This window comes from Vulpes vulpes, chromosome 2 (assembly GCF_048418805.1).
Source record: "Vulpes vulpes isolate BD-2025 chromosome 2, VulVul3, whole genome shotgun sequence".
Classification (NCBI taxonomy): Eukaryota; Metazoa; Chordata; class Mammalia; order Carnivora; family Canidae; genus Vulpes; species Vulpes vulpes.
In genome coordinates, this window is record NC_132781.1 from 10,943,557 (window position 1) to 10,962,136 (window position 18,580).

Sequence of the window (18,580 nt, forward strand, 5' to 3'; positions counted from 1 at the left end):
TAACAATTCAACAATTCATAAAAGCTAATGTGTCAAAGAAAAATTAAGAGTCTCCTTTCACCCTAATTCCACCCTGGTAACTTATAAATTATACAATAAGTATGTTTACTTTAAGAATTTACAACTTAATGGGGATCCCTGGGTGGCGCAGCGGTTTGGCGCCTGCCTTTGGCCCAGGGCGCGATCCTGGAGACCCGGGATCTAATCCCACGTTGGGCTCCCGGTGCATGGAGCCTGCTTCGGCCTGTGTGTCTGCCTCTCTCTCTCTCTGTGACTATCATAAATAAATAAAAATTAAAAAAAAAAAAAAGAATTTACAACTTATATTTGTGTGTGTTTTTTAAAGGATTACTGTTTTTCAATTGCATGTACCAAGAGAATGACTTGTTTTCCTGTTCTTATGGCAATTGTTAGCAATGCCCTTCATGAAATTTTTAGTTTTATAGGGCTTATTAAAACAAAGTGAAGCACATTGCCTTTTGTAAGTATGGTATTGACTTATATAAGAGACAATTTAGCGAGGGATAAAGGGCAAGAACTCGATAGCATACCACCTGAGTTTGAATCCCTGTTTATGCTATTTATTAGCAAGTTTCTTAACCATTCCTTGCTTCACTGTTGTCATCTATAGAATGGGGAATATAATAGTACCTACACTATATGATTATTGTGAGGATTAAACCAGTTTCCTAAGTACCAAAACAGAGCCTGACATATCCATTTTTCATTCATTCTACAAATACTTCTTGAGTGTCTGTCTGGTACTCTCAGGGTTGGGGATACCGCATGAACAGAATAGACAAAAGTTCCAGTCTGTGGAGCTTACATTGTAACAGGGAGAGCTGGCATTCAATCCATGTTTGCTATTACTTATTGTGAAAGATCAGGAACTTTTCAAGGAGTTTTATATTTAATCTCAAACTTTTAATGGAAAAAAATTAAATATATAATAAAATTTTTTGCTTTAGTAAATTAAAAGTAATTACATTTTCTATCCTTTATGCTGATCTATTTTTCCATTTATTAGCACCTGGTACCACCCTACAGAGTTGTTTTACCACTGGCCTCATCTTTCTAGTCTGAAATCTTGTCTAATCAGAAATTATACCCAGCTCCCCAAGACATAGAACATTAAAAGAGCCAAAATCCAAAAAGACACTGAAAATTTTTATTATTTTTAATATTTATTTGTTTATTTATTTATTTATTTATTTATTTATTTATATTATTATTTAAAAATTTTTAAATGATGAAAAAATAATAGGTCTGTTGAAGAGTCATTATTGGGACTTTGGTTCACTGTCTTAAATAGTTCACACTTAACTGAGGTGCCCAATACATATTTGCTGAAATCAGTGAATGAATGGATTTGCTTAGCAATCTAGAGCACCAGCAAAGCCTCAAATGCAAATCCTTAATCTTCTATGATATCTTCCTGGGGGGAATGTTGAGTTTGTGATATACATTGACTAAAGCAATTGTGGAGAGTGTGTGTGAAATATATGAGATGGTATGGCCCCAACTCAAAAACTATGATTATTTAACAGTTCTGTAGTGTTTTCTCTATCATTTAAAATTCTGAAGTGTCCTTTTAGGTCTTGCTTTTTTGTGTTTTATCTCTTGTGGAATACATTGCAATTTTTGATCATATACAATTTTAATAACCTTCCTTACTTAGCCTTCAAATAATTCCTAACAGATGTGTTTAATTATGGTAGACAAAAAAGGGACAAATTGTGGAAATTGGGTAGATATTTGCAAGTACATGCATAGTGTTGTAGAAAATGAAATTTTTACCATAAAAATTAATATAATGGCACCTCTAGTTTTTTTGCATATGAAAAAAGCAATTTCTGTATTCCTGTGGGTTTTTTTTTTAGTCTATTGTTATAACAGTAAGAAATTACTGTTTCTGGAAAACAACTTAGATTTATAGTAAGACCCTCTCATGCCATAAAGATTAATTTAAAGACTTCTAGAATTCAAGAAATTATTTAATGCAGGAAAGATTTGCTCTCCTCTAATTATATCTTGTAGGTAGGGACAAAACCATAAGAGCAGCTTCAAGACAGTTACTATTAGAATTTTAGGCTGTTATCTAGAATTCATCTACTGAGGAATAGGGAACTGAAACAAATGGCAGCTTCAGAGAGTATCAGTACAGCTGCAAAGAGTATGTGTCTTCATTTAACAATTACTAGATGCAAATTCATGTTCTCTCAATACATGCCTATAAAATTCAGATGTTTTGAATTTCTTTTGATATCATGCAGTTCCTGGGAATAGGACCTGCTATTAGGGGTAACAAAATATGATTACTTCTCTCTTTCTTTGCTTCTTAAATTAGGTATTTGCTCCATTCTGAACTTTTCACTATTTCTCAAAAATATAACTGTGTTTGATTGTATGATATGTAACAATTTCGATAGCTTACAGATGTGCTGTGAACTTTCAGAATGTCTTAATGCTGGACATTAAGACATTAATGGACCCTTATTTCTGTTGGTCCTTGCAAACCACATTTCTCCTTACACTGGCATGAGCAGCATCAGCGATTGCAAAGTAAGAGGGAAGGGAGGGGAGGGGAGGGGGAAGAGAGGAGGAAAAGATTATTTTATCCAAATTTAGTAGTTAGAATTTGATTGTTTTATGCATTCAGGATGGCTCTTCGAGAAAAATGTGTTTCCACATGAGTTATGTCATTGCTCTAATCTCATTATAGGTTCTATTAAATGATTAATCATGATGTCAGAAGGATCAGAAAGTTCATTATTCAACACAATGAACTTGCCTCACCTTTAAAGGGAATCATACTAAATCAACTGTAGAGGTGAAAATGTGCTATTTTTTTTGACATCCTGTTGTTATTTCACAATTCCGAAGGGAATTTGTGTTTTTAAGGGGAGCATCAAATATAAGATGTACTGTGTTTCCAAACTTTTAACTATGTTTTTGTAAATTGTCATTTAAAAAATGTATGTGATAATTATTTTTATTTATCCACATCAAAGGGTAAATCAACTTGACAAATAAGTCAGACCTTTCCTGTTGAGCCAATGACTATACATTTTCACACTGGGTGTCAGATACTTAGGAGAACGCGCTTTTCCAGTAGCATCCTAGTTGTCCTGAGACCTGCTTACCTACATTTGGGTTTGAAAGTAACTGAAGTGCGGATTCACCATAAATAATGATATAGACAAAAAAAAAGAACACCTGCCACTACCACACGCTATTTCTAAAATTTATCAAAAATTAATATTTTTGCATAAACGAAATACCTTTTCTAGCTAGCATTTCAAACCCTTCAGTGTCACTTCTGTCTCCTTATCAGCAGAAACTCAGTTTCAGTTATGGATTTCAGGCCTGTGTCTTTCAGCATACAGGCTTGGACAGGCTCTGGTGGACTTTCCATTATACTGTTTGATTCTTCTTGCAATATATTTAATTAACTGCCTCATGGTTTTGGAACTCAGATTTTCACTGGGACTCATGTTTGCTCATGTAAGTGACAATTTTTTTTTCCACTGGGCCAAATATAATAAGAGAATCAAAACGAACATCCACTTTCATTAACAGAAGGCATATATAAGAAAATCACCTTGCACAGTCTTATGATCTAATTGTCTCCCTGTTCCCTGTCCTACACGTGGCTGGCCAGCTGTCATCTTACTATTGGCCCTATTGTTTGCAGGTGGTTTGCATAGTTGGTTGTGCCACTTCTCTTATATTCTCCTCATATGTGATTTTATTCATCTTTCACAATAGGAGAAAGAATAATGGCTTTTGGTATCTTGGCTTTCTTACTGTAAGTTTCTATGCATATGCACATTTATATGAAATTTTCTTAAAGCTTACCCTTGGGCAGCCCTGGTGGCTCAGTGGCATAGTGCCACCTTCATCCCAGAGTTGATCCTGGAAACCCAGGTTCAGGTCCCATGTTGGGCTCCCTGCATGGAACCTGCTTCTCCCTCTGCCTGTGTCTCTGCCTCTCTCTCTCTCTCTGTGTGTGTGTCTTTCATGAATAAATAAAATACAATCTTTAAAAAAAAAGTTTACTTTTAAAAATGCAGAGTTAAGTACAAATACTTCTTTTACTTACAAGAGAATGGAATTACTTCTTTAGTCTTTCCATTATTGTTGGACCATGTTTGTGATTTCAGTATTGTTCATTTTCTTTCTCCTATTTGCCTTCTGTTTTTTGAGGTTTTTTTCTTTTATATCTCTGCTTCTTTGAAGAGAAGCAGAATAATTGTAGAAATCCTGGCCTGGCTCACCTGAAAGATTAGATCACTTTGGACAGTTCCCTCATTTTACAGAGTGGGAAAAACTTAAAAGAATCATACCTGAACTGAATCCTCTCTATTCAGTGTAGGCTTCCTCCTGATTAATTCTACTGATTTAAAAAAATGTGATAGGTGACCATATTGGCTAATAACATAATCAAACAAATAAACATGAAAAAGTTTGATTAATAAATAAATACATTTATTACTTTAGGCAATCTCTGTTGTATTCTCTTTCTTATGCCTTGCTGACATATTGAGAAGATACCATAGCTTTCTGATCATTTCAGATATTAAAATAGTTAGTTAAGATTTACCTTAAGAACTAAAAAGGCCTGCCAAGTCCAAATCATAACTTTAATCTCATAAGCAGTGTATAGATTTGTCTCCAACCCTGTTTCAGGCATGCCCTAGTTTGGGGACCAGGAGGGAGAGAGGGAGCAAGGTCTATCCTTTTATTCTTCCATTTTCTTCTGGATTTCCCTCCTGTAGATCATGCGGACAGTGTGGAGGGTTTAGGGTAAAGAGAAAATGTAGCACCACCATTTATAAAATCGACCCAAGGAATGATATGATTAGGTATTGCAGGGAGGACACTTAGAGACTCAGAAGCAATTTAATAGCCTTTAGGATATCTACTGGCATATTGAACTCTCTAACTGGTTGTATTTGTAACATCCCTGTCCACACTAAATCCAGCCTTTGGATATTATCCAGAAAGACCAGCCACTGTGACTATATAAAAGTACCAAAGAAGCAAGATGTTGGATCTCTTTACCCTAAACCCTCCACCCTGCTGTCAGTTCTTTTGCTACACCTTTGTAGAAGACTCATCTTTGACCGCTTTTAAGGTCTTTTGACTTCAGCATCTTTAAGTTTATTAAAGCATTTCTAGGTGTGGATTTCTTTTTATTTATCTTTCTTTTTTTTATTAATCTTTCTTTAAATGAGTTGTACTGCCTGAATCTGTGAATTCTTTTATCAGTTCAGGGAAATTCTCTAGCCAGTATCTCTTTAAATATTCTCTCTCTTACTACAATAAGAATGAAATATTTATTCTTTGCTCCCTGGACTCAAAGAGATAGTATTAATCTTATCCTCAGCCTACTTTACACATCTCTTAGCATTTTCTTCAAAATTTCCATGTTCTTGTCCTTGCTGTACTCTGAGAAATGCTTCAGACTTTCCATCCAATTCCCTTATTTCTTATTCAATTCCCTTGTATTCTTATTCATTAAGTTATCTTTGATCTTTGACCTTCAAAAATTTCAACTTTGTTTTCTAAAACTCCATTTGGTTCTGTTTCAAACAGTCCAATTATTCCTCATGGTCTTTTGTTACTTTCTCATGTTCTTTATTCCAAGTTTGATTTCTTTATACGTTTATTTGAAAATAATATTTGTACTTATTATTTGACAATTCTAATAGTCTACAGATAGTTTTAATATGTTGTATTGTGGCTGGTTGTTTTGTGTTTGGCTTTTCTAACAACATTTTTTTTTTTTATTTAACTAGGAGCACATATTAAGTTGACTTTTAACTCTCTTTTAACTCTCAAGATCTCAAATTGGGGATGCTCTCATCTTAAAAGAATTTTCAATTACTTTCGCAAGAAGTTCAGTGTAGAAACCACATAGAATTGCATAAGCTGTCCTAGAGTAAAATCCCTTGATGTGGGATTTGCAAGAAATACTCATAAAGGGTGTTCCTTTTTAATGTATTTATTCTATTGAAGATATTTGGGGGAAGGACCATAAGGAGGGCCTACGTCTTTGCCTCTCCATCCCTGAACTGGAATAGGCATTTGTTCTCAGGTCAATCAGATTTAGTATTTACTTAATAGTCCAAGTCAGGTTTCAGACTTTGTTTTTGCTCTTAAAGAAGTCCCTCACTGTTTTTCTGAGACCAGCAGTGTATTTAGAAGATATTTATTTTAAGTGGTGTGGGTAAGGTCTTTTTATGATATCTACTTCTCCATGTTTCTACATACAGAAGTTCATAGCTAGCTTGTAAGACTACAGTTTTGTAAAGCAGTGAAATGTAGAATCTAGTTTATAGCAGATGGAAGAGTAAATATAGAAGGGAGAAGTAGAAACAGGAAGTGTTTTACAACTTCCTAAAATGTACTGTTGTTGCTATTGTTTGCCAGGGGGAAGAGTTCATGGAAGATCCTTTTTTTTTTTTTTTTTTTTTTTTCCTGATGTTTGGGACAAAACAAATGAGGTAATTTGTGAAGTAAATAGTGAAAAGAAAATAAATAGGAGGAAGGGAGTAGAGTGGTCAAAAATAAGTTACTTTATTGCATTTATAAAATTAGAATGTTTAACGTCCGTTTTCTATAACTTAAGATATATCACTATATATTTTGCTAAAGCAAAACCTTTAATCATTAGAGATAGTATGGGCAGTAAATCTTCAAGGAGAATCTGACACAAGTTTATAAAATAAATGAATGAACCCCAACATTACTTCAGTCTATATTGCTTTTTCTTTCAGAAAATGTTTCTTGTACTATGGAGGAAGCATTGCCTATACGCTTTTTGATCTATCATCTGTTTCATGTGTATCTCGACACCCAACATATTGTACATGGACTTGACAGATGGGCAGTCAACTCACATGATATGTGCTTATAAAAGTGTAGTGGTTGTATATGGGCTCTGAAGTCAGATAACCCCACGTTTGAATCCTTGATCTAGCACATAATAGCTAGAAGTTACTTCAGTTATCAGAAAATATGTGTAATAGCACTAGTACTTTAAAGGGTTAGGATTGAGTTTTTCAAAGCACATTAAATATAACAGTGTAAATAGTTAATCAAGGTACTTGGTAAACAGTAAATGCTCAATAGTTCCTTGAAAGGAGTTTCTAGCCTCTTCTTCTCTTTCTTTCCTTTTCTTACAACTACAGTAACTGCAATCCCACTTAAAGAGTTTTGCATAGATGGGACACTTAATATGTATCTTTTTTGATTGTTGGATGAATAAAAAACATAAAAAGTAGAAATTGTCTTTATTTTTTGCCTTCCCAATTCATTCATTGATATTGATCACATTTTACTGTTACGTGCCAGACGCTTTGCTCGAACAAAACAGTCTCTGCAATCAGATGACTTACATACAATGAAATATGTGAAAGAAAGTGATTCTTATTCAAACCAAATCAAACCATTTTTTAGAATGTCCCCTGGATTTGTAATGGAAGGAGAACTGGAGCCAGGGAGTCTGCTTAGGAAACTACCAAAGTAGTCTGAGTGGGAACATGGGTCACTACATACAGTGCTGCCAGTCATTATTTTTCTCTGAGGATTTTTTTTTTTTAGCATCGTTAACACAATGTTACATTAGTTTCAGGTATAAAACATAGTGATTCCACAAGTTTATACATTATACTCTGCTTACCACAAGTGTAGCTACTCTCTGTCACCATACAATGCTATCACAGTATCATTGACTATATTTCTTATGCTGTGCCTTTTATCCCTGTGACTTATTCATCCCTCTGAGGGTATTTTATTTTTTAATTTTATTTTTATTTTAAGATTTTATTTATTCATTCATGAGAGAGACACACACACACACAGAGGCTCTGTGTCTCTCCCTGCGGGGGGCCTGATGTGGGACTCAATCCCAGGATCCGTAGGATCCCGGCCTGAGCAGATGTTCAACCACTGAACCACCCAGGGGCCTTGAGGATATTTTAAACTCTTCAGTATGCCTGCCTTAGCATCAAAATGGATAATTCTTGTATTTGTCCTATGGCTTAAATATGGCAATAAATACTCATCTCAATATTTATTTTGTCTTTTATCTTTTAAGTTCCTAAGTCATGTCATCGGTTAATTCCTAATTATATCCTGGTGCTGAAAGCATATGAGATTTTTTCTAAATTAATTAATTTATTTTTTCATGAGAGAGAGAGAGAGAGATAGGCAGAGACACAGGCAGAGAAAGAAGCAGGCTCCATGCAGGAAGCCTGATGGTGGGACTCGATCCCGGGTCTCCAGGATGACGCCCTGGGCTGAAGGCAACACTAAACCACTGAGCCATCCGGGCTGCCCAGCATATGAGAATTTTGGGTGATAAAGAAAATAATGTTACATCCCCTCCTTTTATTGTTGCTCTCCATCCATATCAGATAGTGTAAAATCTTTTAGATATATATGTCAGACTTTATTATAATCCCGTGTTCAGTCGTAATGATAGTTTCATGCTTCCTAAAGAGGAAATCCTAACAATACTGCTACCTATAAGGTGAAAATTGAAAATGAGAATATCTCCCAGGAAAACAGGTCATTCATAGAAAATAGCCTAAAATATCATGTATGACTGAGAAAAGTATAATACCTTTGGTTATTATTTTTTTTAGATCTCAATATTTTTATCATCATCCTGTCATCAGTTAAATTTGAAGAACTCAGTTTAATTTTATGCATGATTTCAATACCTTTCTATACTTTAATTGGATTTTTCACACTTCTAATAGAGGTAAGCAATATTACCTAGTGTGTGCCTGGCCTTAACCATGTATCCCATTAATAAAATATTTGCCAAAAGTTGGAACAGGTGCCAGATTTAGAAGTTATTAAATGCTGATAAGTTCTGAAATTAAGATTACAAAACTGAATAAAGTTGATGTTTGTGTTTAAATTCCTTTTCCTAAAAAAAAAATTAAATAAATAAATAAATAAATAAATAAATAAATAAATAAATAAATAAATTCCTTTTCCTAAAATATAAGACTGCATGGAAGATGCAACATATTGCGCTCTTTGATTGCATACCACTTAATGTCAATAAATTGTTTAGAAAGTGTGATTGGTAAGAGAAGAAAAAGTATGTTGCTACAAAGTGCTTCTGGGAGAAACCAAGCACTTTGGACAATATGGTACAACTGTTGATAAATCTCATCTACCGTTGTACTTTATCACTTCCACTAAAAAGAAACTTGCAAGTTCACTCCATAGTGAGCACCAGGAATTGTATGGAACTGTTGAGTTACTATATTGTATACCTGAAACTCATATAACACTTCATGTTAACTAATTGGAATTAAAATAAAACATAAAGTTAAAAAATAGTTAATGCTGTATAGTATTTTTAGGCAAGTTGAGTTTTTGTTCTGTGCATCCCTCTTAGCGGTGGTTAAGCACCAAAGCTTGTTTTCCTCCTGCTTACAGCAAGTTCAGTCCCTGAGGAGAAGACACGATAATGAGCTGGTATGTTCAGTATGTGTGTGGAATGTTTTGAAAAGGGAAGAGAAGAAGCCAATTCTGGTGATCATTTATGATGTAATATGAGGATGATCTGGACGGTGGCAGACTGGAAACCCTGATAAGTCCATATCTGAGGGAATTTAGAGAGCTAATGGACAGATGTGATAAAAAGTTTTAAAGACAAGAGTCAAAGAACATATTTCAAGGGATGTGGCTACCTACAAGGGGAATCTTGTAGGTAGTAAATTAATCATTTTCTTTCTTTTGAAGCAGAGGATAGCAATTTAAGTGTAGAGGCTTACGTTCTCTTGATAGTTGTTGTACAGCTAGAATCACATTGTTATATTATTTTATTTTTTCTGTAGGACCTCTTCAAAAAGTAGGGAATATTACCCAAATCTAGAAGAACCGGAAGAAGATGTTCTAACTGTAAGAGTGAACAGAGCAAATACACTCACTACTCCAAACCTGAATGAGGTGAAAACAAATAACTTGAATCCTTTAAAAAAACACTGGGGTAATCGCTTGTCCTGTCAAGTTGATGAACTCCTGGCTTTTATTTTCAAAACTTGCTTTTGTTCCTGTAACACTGACATTTGTAGGTCAGATTTAAATCATAGCCTTTGAAGTATCTATCTTGTCATAACACTTAATTTTCTCTTCTTCAGTTTTTCGTAGATCTTAACCTGCCAGGTCTACATTCATCAGTGTAATTCAAAACAGTCTCTGATATTTTCATCAATCTTGACAAAATCTCACATCTTTTGCAAGAGGTGCAGTTTCCTTTTGCATTATGTTGAAGTTGCGACATTAATAACTATAATTAGCAAGTGAATATACACTGCGTGGAAATCAATAAGAAACACACCAGAAATGAAATTAGGGCCAAGGGCATAATGAAAATGCAATGGATGTGATTGGGAACTGGTTTTCTAAGTAATTGATAAAGTAATCTCCATTCACGAACCTATATTTGGGCGCTTCATTTGCAAAAAGAGGCTGAACAAAATCTAGTTATATTTATGGCCTAGGACATAAAAGATAAAGCATGAATGCACAAGATACCTGATATTTAACAGGAAAATCCATGCTTTGTCATGTTTTCCAAAAAACAGTCATAATGGCAAGCTGTTTACATAAGGAATATAAAGAGAAAAAAGAAAGTTGCTTTTCAACAAGAAAGAAGAAAAATAATTGTAAGAAATGTCTCCTGTGTTAACAAGGGTTTGGACACCGTTCCCTTTATCAGAATGTTTCTTATTTATTTGGAACTATGAAAAGGAGAATATGTTTTAATCTTTGAGATTGTTCATTACCTTAACATGTAATTATAAAGATACTTGACACGTTGGCAGAGAACGTTTTCTGTTTCAAAACCGTGTCCCCATTCAAATAGTAAGAAACCCAGTCCTGGATCAGGAAGATGGACTCATTTTACTGTAAACCCAAAGTCTTTCCATTTACATTGAAATACAGAAGATTATAAAGGAGTTTTTTGAAAATGTTATTTTGTTTCCAAATGTTACTAAACTAAGTGATTTCAGGTTAGTCAGACTTTGAAGTACAAACATCAATGATGACTCTTCCAGATGAAGTTTTAGGATTGCTGGGACACAGTGGAGCCAATAAAAGTACTCTATTAAAATGGTTAGCAGGAGACACAAAGCCAACCGCCAACTGGAATGGTATGTGAAGGAACCAAGCTCATTGCCAGTGGAAATTTCATTTCACATATCAATAGCATCCTCTATATTGTTCTATCAGTAAATTGAATGATTTTTTAAAAAATGAATTTTAAAAAAAGAAATGAATGAATAGGGACCCCTGGGTGGCTTAGTGGTTGAGCATCTGCCTTAGGCTCAGGTCATGATCTCGAGGTCCTGGGATTGAGTCTTGTATCAGGATCCCCGCAGGGAGCCTGCTTCTCCTTCTACCTATGTCTCTGCCTCTCTCTCATGAATAAATAAAATCTTTTTTAAAAAATAGAATAAATAGATGAAAGATTTTATAAAATATCTCTGTATGCTCAAAAAATAGTGACGCTTAATGGCCACTTTTTTTTTTTTTTAAGAGAGAGAGAGCACACAAGTGGGGAGCGTAGGGGCAGAGGGAGAGGAAGGGAGAGAATCTTAAGCTGGCTCCACGCTCAGCACGGAGCCCAGTATGAAGCTCGATCTCACGACCCTGAGATCATGACCTGAGATGAAATCAAGAGTTGAAGGCTTAACTGACCGAGCCACCCAGGTGCCCCTATGGCCACTTTTTAAAAATTCAAGTAAAATTAATATGCAGTGTTGTACTGGTTTCAGGTGTACAATATAATGATTGAACAACTCTATATATCACCCAGTGCTCATTACCCAGTACTCATAATCCCCTTCACCTATTTCACCCACCCACCCCCCACCAATTTGGCAATCACTAGTTTGTTCTCTATATTTAAGAGAGTTTTTGGTTGGTCTCCTTTTTCCTTTGTTCATTTGTTTCTTAAATTCCACATATGAGTAAAGTCATATGGTATTTGTCTTTCTCTTACTGACTTATATCCCTTAGCATTGTATCTTCTAGATCTATCGACATTGTCCCCGGAGGCAAGATCTTTTTGTTTTCTATGGCTGAGTTAGATGTATGTATATATCTCATATCTTTATCCATTCATCTATCAATGAGCACCTGGGTTGCTTCCATAATGTGGCTATTGTAAAACTGCTGCAATAAACATATGGGGGCATTTGTCTTTTTGAATGAGTATTTTAGTTTTCTTTGGTTAAATACCCAGTAGTGAAATTACTGGATCATAGAGTAGTTCTATTTTTAATTTTTGGGGGGAACTACCATACTGTTTTCCACAGTGGCTGCACCAGTTTATGTTCCTATCCACAGTGTATGAGGCTTAATGGCCACTTTTATCTCCTTTAGTAGAAGGAGGATTGGAACAAAAGCTGGATGTGGATCTTTCATTGTTCAATGCAGGTGGTTTTACAAGGCTGTAAAACATCACTAAGGCAACAGGAAGATGAAACCCTCACGTTTTGGGGGGTATTGTCCTCAGGAAAACTCACTGTGGCCCAATCTTACAGTGCAAGATCACCTGAGTTGTATGTGGTCGTGAAAGGAAGAGGCAAACAAGATGCTACTCCTAGTACTTCAGGGGAGGGAGGGAAGCCTCATTCATACTTTGTAGCAGGAGGAAGAGAGGAACCTGTCACTTCCTCATTAAATATGGAAGAAGATCATAAACAAGGTCTTTTCATTTTCATGCCAATAAAATGATTAAAAATCTAAATAAGAACGAAATCATAAGATTTAGTGTTTGCGGTGATGTGAATGGTCCTTCAATATATTATTTTCAAGTTGATCGTGCTAGGGTTTTCTATATTGTTGGTTTAGGTAGGGATATGTGGCTTATGGATAATCACAGTAGTTTTTTTGTCAGGTTGGTGGAAGCGCTCAAGATTCAGGAAGAACTTGAATTTCCTGTGAAGGCTTTATCTGAGGGAATAAAGAGGAAGGTAGGAAGGGGGCTTGGTTTTACTTTGTGTACCCCACAGATAAGAGCCAGATACACTGTTCCTCTTACAACTGTGCTTCATGCTGAGCATCCTGGGAGACCCATCAGTGGTGTTTCTGGACATGCCATCCTTGAGCATGGACCCCCGGGGACAACAGCAAATGTGGTGAGGGGTGTCCTATTAAGTGTAGAGTTAGTAGTATGATCCTAGAGTTAATAATATATAATATATATATATTTTACATTTGCTCCATTTATCTTTGAGGCTCACATCCTCTATTATTTAATTCATTGAAGCTCAATATAGTTTTTTAAATTCCTCAAGGAAGGAAAAATAGATGTTTTAAGAATCTAAGAGAATCTTGAATATATTTGCTTGGATTTTCTTTTTCTTACTCCTCTTCCCCTGCCTCTTCTTCTTCTGTTTTTCAGTTATTGAAATAATACAATGTGGTGTTTCTCTGCACTCCAAATTTTTTTAAACAAACATTATTCTACTCACTATTTCCCAATCTTCAACTTTTCATTCTATGAAGCCAATTGATGTGGTAATATGACATAATGCAGTACAGTTTTTGTTCTTTCTCTCTAGAGCAAAGATTTTTTTTCCCTTGTAACTGGAATACAAAATTTTCTATTTGGTCCTCATATTTCTTTCCATTCACCTATTTTCCCAAATTACTTTCTAAGTGTGAACAATTCCTTACTTTATCTTTAGACAGGCAATTCAAGCCATTGTTAAAAACACAGAGAAGGGTGCCCTCCTGACCACCCACTCCATGGCAGAGGCTGAGGCCATGTGTGACTGAGTGGCCATAATGGTGCTGGAAAGCTGAGGTGGGTGCCTGTCCCTGTTCACATTCATGCCCCAAGTTCTTACAGAGAGAATTACAGTTCACTGTGAACAGCTGGTGCTCTGCAGCAACTTGATCTATGAACAAACACCTTCTACTTTTGCAACTGAGGAAGAAATGAAAAGATAAGTGGTTTTTTTCTCCAACCCTTTTTTTTCCTCTTCCCTGGATTAGATTGATTTCATTTAACATCTGAAAAGCAAATTTGGTAAAAATTATTTTAGAAGTAAAAATGAAGGCTCCCTCGAGTGGAGCATCTCTATGCAGATTCGTTCTTTCTTTCTTTCTTTCTTTCTTTCTTTCTTTCTTTCTTTCTTTCTTTCAGAGAGAGAGCACAAGCATGGGGAGCAGCAGGCAGAGGGAGAGGGAGAAGCAGGCTCCCCACTGAGCAGGGAGCCAGATGTGGCGCTTGATCTTGGGACCCCAGGATCATGACTTGAGCCAAAGGCAGACGCTTAATCGACTGAGCCACCCAGGAGCCCCACATGGATATTCTGAAGCTTTTTCCACAGGTTGCTTGACAAGAAAGGTAAAGGACATTTTTGGCTTGGGTGACAAGTACAGAGGTTTTCCAGCCACTTGATTTAGTCTTGGATGAATCTGTACAGGAAGAGAAAGGCTGAGCTGGCTTATTTATAATAAAACAAGTTGTTTGAGGTCACTTGGATGCAGAGAAAAAAGAGCAATTGAAAAATTATTTTCAGTGAGTGTTTCATATCTCAGAAAAGGTGGGTGGGGTGTGTGTGCATGCATGTGCCTGTGTGTAAATGGTGGAATGGTTCAAAAATTAGGAACAAAGAACAAACTAAATCATGAATATAATTTTTTTAATAGACAGTGGTGGTGGTGGGGTGGCCTGGGTGGCTCAGTCAAGTAAGCATCTGCTTTTGGCTCAGATCATGATCCCAGGGTCCTGGGATTGAGCCCTGAGTCAGGCTCCCTGCTCAAGTGCAGAGCCTGCTTCTCCCTCTCCTCCCCACTTGTATTATTTCTGTCACTATCTCTGTCTTTCTTGCTCTCAGATAAATTTTTAAAAAATAGACAATGAAAATTATGTATCAACCTATAACATTTTACGGAATGTAAAATTGCATCAAAAGCTCCAATAACACACACTCATATGCTTAAGAAAGATTGACTCTATCTTAAATTAATTGATTATTGGCCATTTAATCCTCTCTATGGTTCTTTTACATTAGTGTGGTTAGCTATCAGTTACAAGCAAGAATAACCAAACCCATGTGAATAGCAGTATGAAGTTGAATTGAATTGAAAGAAGTACAGGGGGGAGCCTGGGTGGCTCAGTCAGTGAAACCTCAGACTCTTGATTTCGGCTCAGGTCATGATCTCAGGGTCATGAGATAAAGCCCTGTGTCAGGCTCTGTGCTGGGTGGACTCTGCTTGGGATTCTCTCTTTCCCTCTCTCTCTACCCTCCCCCATTTACATTCCCTCTCTAAAATAAATAAATAAATTAAATCTTTGTTGTTTTTTTTTAAAGGAAGATGTACAGAGTTTTCTTATGTATTATTTCTATTCATTCTTTTAAAAAAAGTAATGTTTATTGAGGGGCACCTGGATGACTCAATTGGTTGAGCATCTGACTCTTGGTTTTGGCTCAGGTCATGATCTCATGGGTCATGGGATTGGGCCCTGCATGGGGATCCATGCTTAGCAGGGAGTCTGCTTGAAGATTCTCTCCCTCTGCCCCTCCCCTCATTTGTGTGCACTCTCTTCCTCAAATAAATGAGTAAATAAATCTTTAAAAAATACTTCTTGAATACCTACTATATGCTGGAGACCATGTATAGAGCAGTCAGTAAATAGAGAAGATTCCTATGATCCTTTAGTCTTTGGAGGACAGGGATATTAAACAAGTGAAGATACAAAGAAATGAGGAAATGCCATTAAGGTAGAACTTTAAGACTGACTGAGCAGAGTTTGGCCACTGAAGAATAGGGATAAGATATACTCTTGAGGTCAGAGAATGAGAACTTATGTCAAGATGAACTTTACACATGCAGAGGATGAAAAGAAGCTCATATAGTAGATGTGTAAAGAGATAGCCAAGTGGAGATGCCAAAGTACAGAGATATAGGGCTGTGGCTCAGAAGAAAAAGCAATAATCAATGTGGGGCATTTTTACCAAATAGAAGAGCATTATGTTCGGAGAATGGGTGAAGTCAAGAAGGGGGATGGAAAAGTGAGAAAGTCTAGGATGAACCCTGGGAACTTTCAGTATTGAAACTGGATGGAAGAAGAAAAGCTGGTGGGGAAACTCCCACCATCCAACAACCATGATGATAAATATTAAAGTGTGTCTAAAACAGCACTATCCTACAGAATTTCTGCAATGATGGAAATGTCCTATGTCTGTGCTGTTCAATATGGCAGCCAATACCAACTGTGGCTATGGAACATCTTAAGTGTAGCTAGTATGACCAAGGGTTTGAATTTTAAGTTTCATTTATTTTAGTTAATTTAAATTTAAATAGCTACATGTACTCATAGCTAAAATATTTAACAGAGCAGATCTAGTGGGGTAGACAGAAAGTCATAAATTTTGGTTGTTTGGTTGGTTTGTTGAGGGAAATGTGTGTTAGTTTTAAGGAGGATGTCTACAACTTTAATGCTTTTTAGAAACCTAAAAAATAGGAACTGCTGAGTCTTCATTGGGTTGTGCAACATGGAGGTCACAGATAAACTTATTTGGGAAGAGGGGAGCAGGAGGTCAAGAAAGATTTTTTTTTTTTAAATACAAGAGAGTTCAACAGGTTGTAATAAGAGAGATTGAATGGAGAGGGGAAAATCTGATGAAAGAATTCCAGAGTGCATGTTGAAGTACTGGCTTTTGAAAGTAAAAAGCACTGGAAGAAAAATAGCACAGGCTGAGTTTAAAAGATTCTTTATCAAAGTTATTTTTCAGAATTTATCTTGAACATTAAATTTAAAGCAACCAGATTGTTGTTGTTACTACATTTTTATCACTAAAAATAAATTATTTGCTCAGATTCATGCTCTATCAAATTAAACTATTTACTTTTTTATTTAAAGAAAACTGAAAAAAAATTTTTTTGGCTATCAATTTCTTCCCAATGTTATAACACAATGATAAGTCTGACTTTTTCCTTCTCCCACATATTCCTTCCTGATGGCATATAAACTACCTGTAGGAGATGTTCACCTTCTATCTCAGGCCTTTTTCAAATTAGAGGAGGTAAGTTTAGGCAGACTTTATCTATTGTGCATATTTTCAAGTGGGATATATACTATGAGCTTAAGAAGAAAAATTATATAATCAGTCAAAACTTAGAAAATCTCCACTGGTTTCATCTTACAGATTCTACAGGGAGTGTAGTGGTGGCTCTACATTCAGCTTTACTCCACCTGATTTTTTTTTTTTTTTTTTTGCCTACAAGGAGACTCAGCTGCAAATAAGTTATAATATTCTGTCCTAGTTCCATTGCATGGTATTGGAGGATAATTATTAACATGTTGTTCCAAAGAACACTAAGTTGAGCTTCTTACATCTCCATATTTATCATAGAGGCATGACGAGCAAGGATATGTAGACAATGACTGAAGGCCCAAAAGAAGGCCAGAGAGGGAAGTTACACAGGGCTGATATTTGACAAATTAGGATTGGTGGGGGTGAGGGTGGGGTTGAGCTCATTCTAAAGACACTGACTAGAGGTCACACTGGGTATGTATGAGGTCTTGATGCATGGGCATGTGGGATTCATTAAAATGGGACCCATATGCAGGGTACTCCTCCATAGATTTATAAATACAGAAATCCAACAAGATAGAAACAGCTGATTTGGAGCCTAACAATACATATGTAAGTAATCAAAAGGCAAAGTACTGAAATAGGCCATGAGAAGCTCTTTGAAGAGAATGTTTACTGGTAACTTATACACTCATGCATTGCTTTCTTTTTGTTTAGCCCTATCAATATTTTTCTTTATCGTTCAAAAAAATGTAAATGTAAATGCATATCTTAAAGTATCCCATGGATTTGAGGTTTTTGGTTGTATTGCACACTTTGAAAGCACTTTTGGTGCAAAACATGTAAGCCACTAATGTCAGTCCCTTTAAATGTAGTGAAACAGACCTTCAACCTGGAAGAACACAGCCTCTCTCTGGCTGCCTTGGAACAGGTGAGTTTTGTTTAAACCAGTGATCCTCATTCGGGGAGCCTTTGTATGAATCTCTGTGCAAAAACACCCTGTCTTTCAAAGACACCCTGACATTTCTGTTTCCTTATTTTCTCCCTACTTAGGTATTCTTAGAACTCTTTAAAGAAGAGGAGCTGGGAAATTTTGATGATGAAGTTGATACAACAGTTCAGTGGAAACTCCTCTCACAGGAAGAGCCTTAAAACCCCAAATCTCCTCACATGAGATTTTAGGTCCTGCTACATTATTAGTTTCCAGAATTCTAGAACAGTTTTCCGTATTACCACAGGTAACAAACAAACAAACACACTCAGTAGTCCAAAATTCAATAAGGATTAATAATTTAAATGCTTTTTTTTTTTAATTTTAGAATGGAGGAGAGAGGCAAAGATAGGACTCTATTTCATTCCTTATGCCCTTGTTGCTTTGCAGCTGTTGCTCATAACCTCATCTCCTTTGGCCACATGGTGTGATGACCAAGAAAACACAGTTTTGGAATAAGTCGAACACTCTCAATGCTTTCCAGCTATTATGTTGT

At 36.0% G+C, this 18,580-nt stretch overlaps 1 long non-coding RNA gene across 1 annotated transcript; it reads left to right on the forward strand.

Annotated features, from left to right (window-relative positions):
• The first annotated feature begins 14,271 nt into the window (after positions 1 to 14,271).
• LOC140597700 (uncharacterized) lies at positions 14,272 to 18,026 on the forward strand. The gene is made up of 3 exons (XR_011999555.1): positions 14,272 to 14,395; positions 17,038 to 17,081; positions 17,969 to 18,026. It is a non-coding gene; the product is annotated as an uncharacterized lncRNA (long non-coding RNA).
• Positions 18,027 to 18,580: the final 554 nt, after the last annotated feature.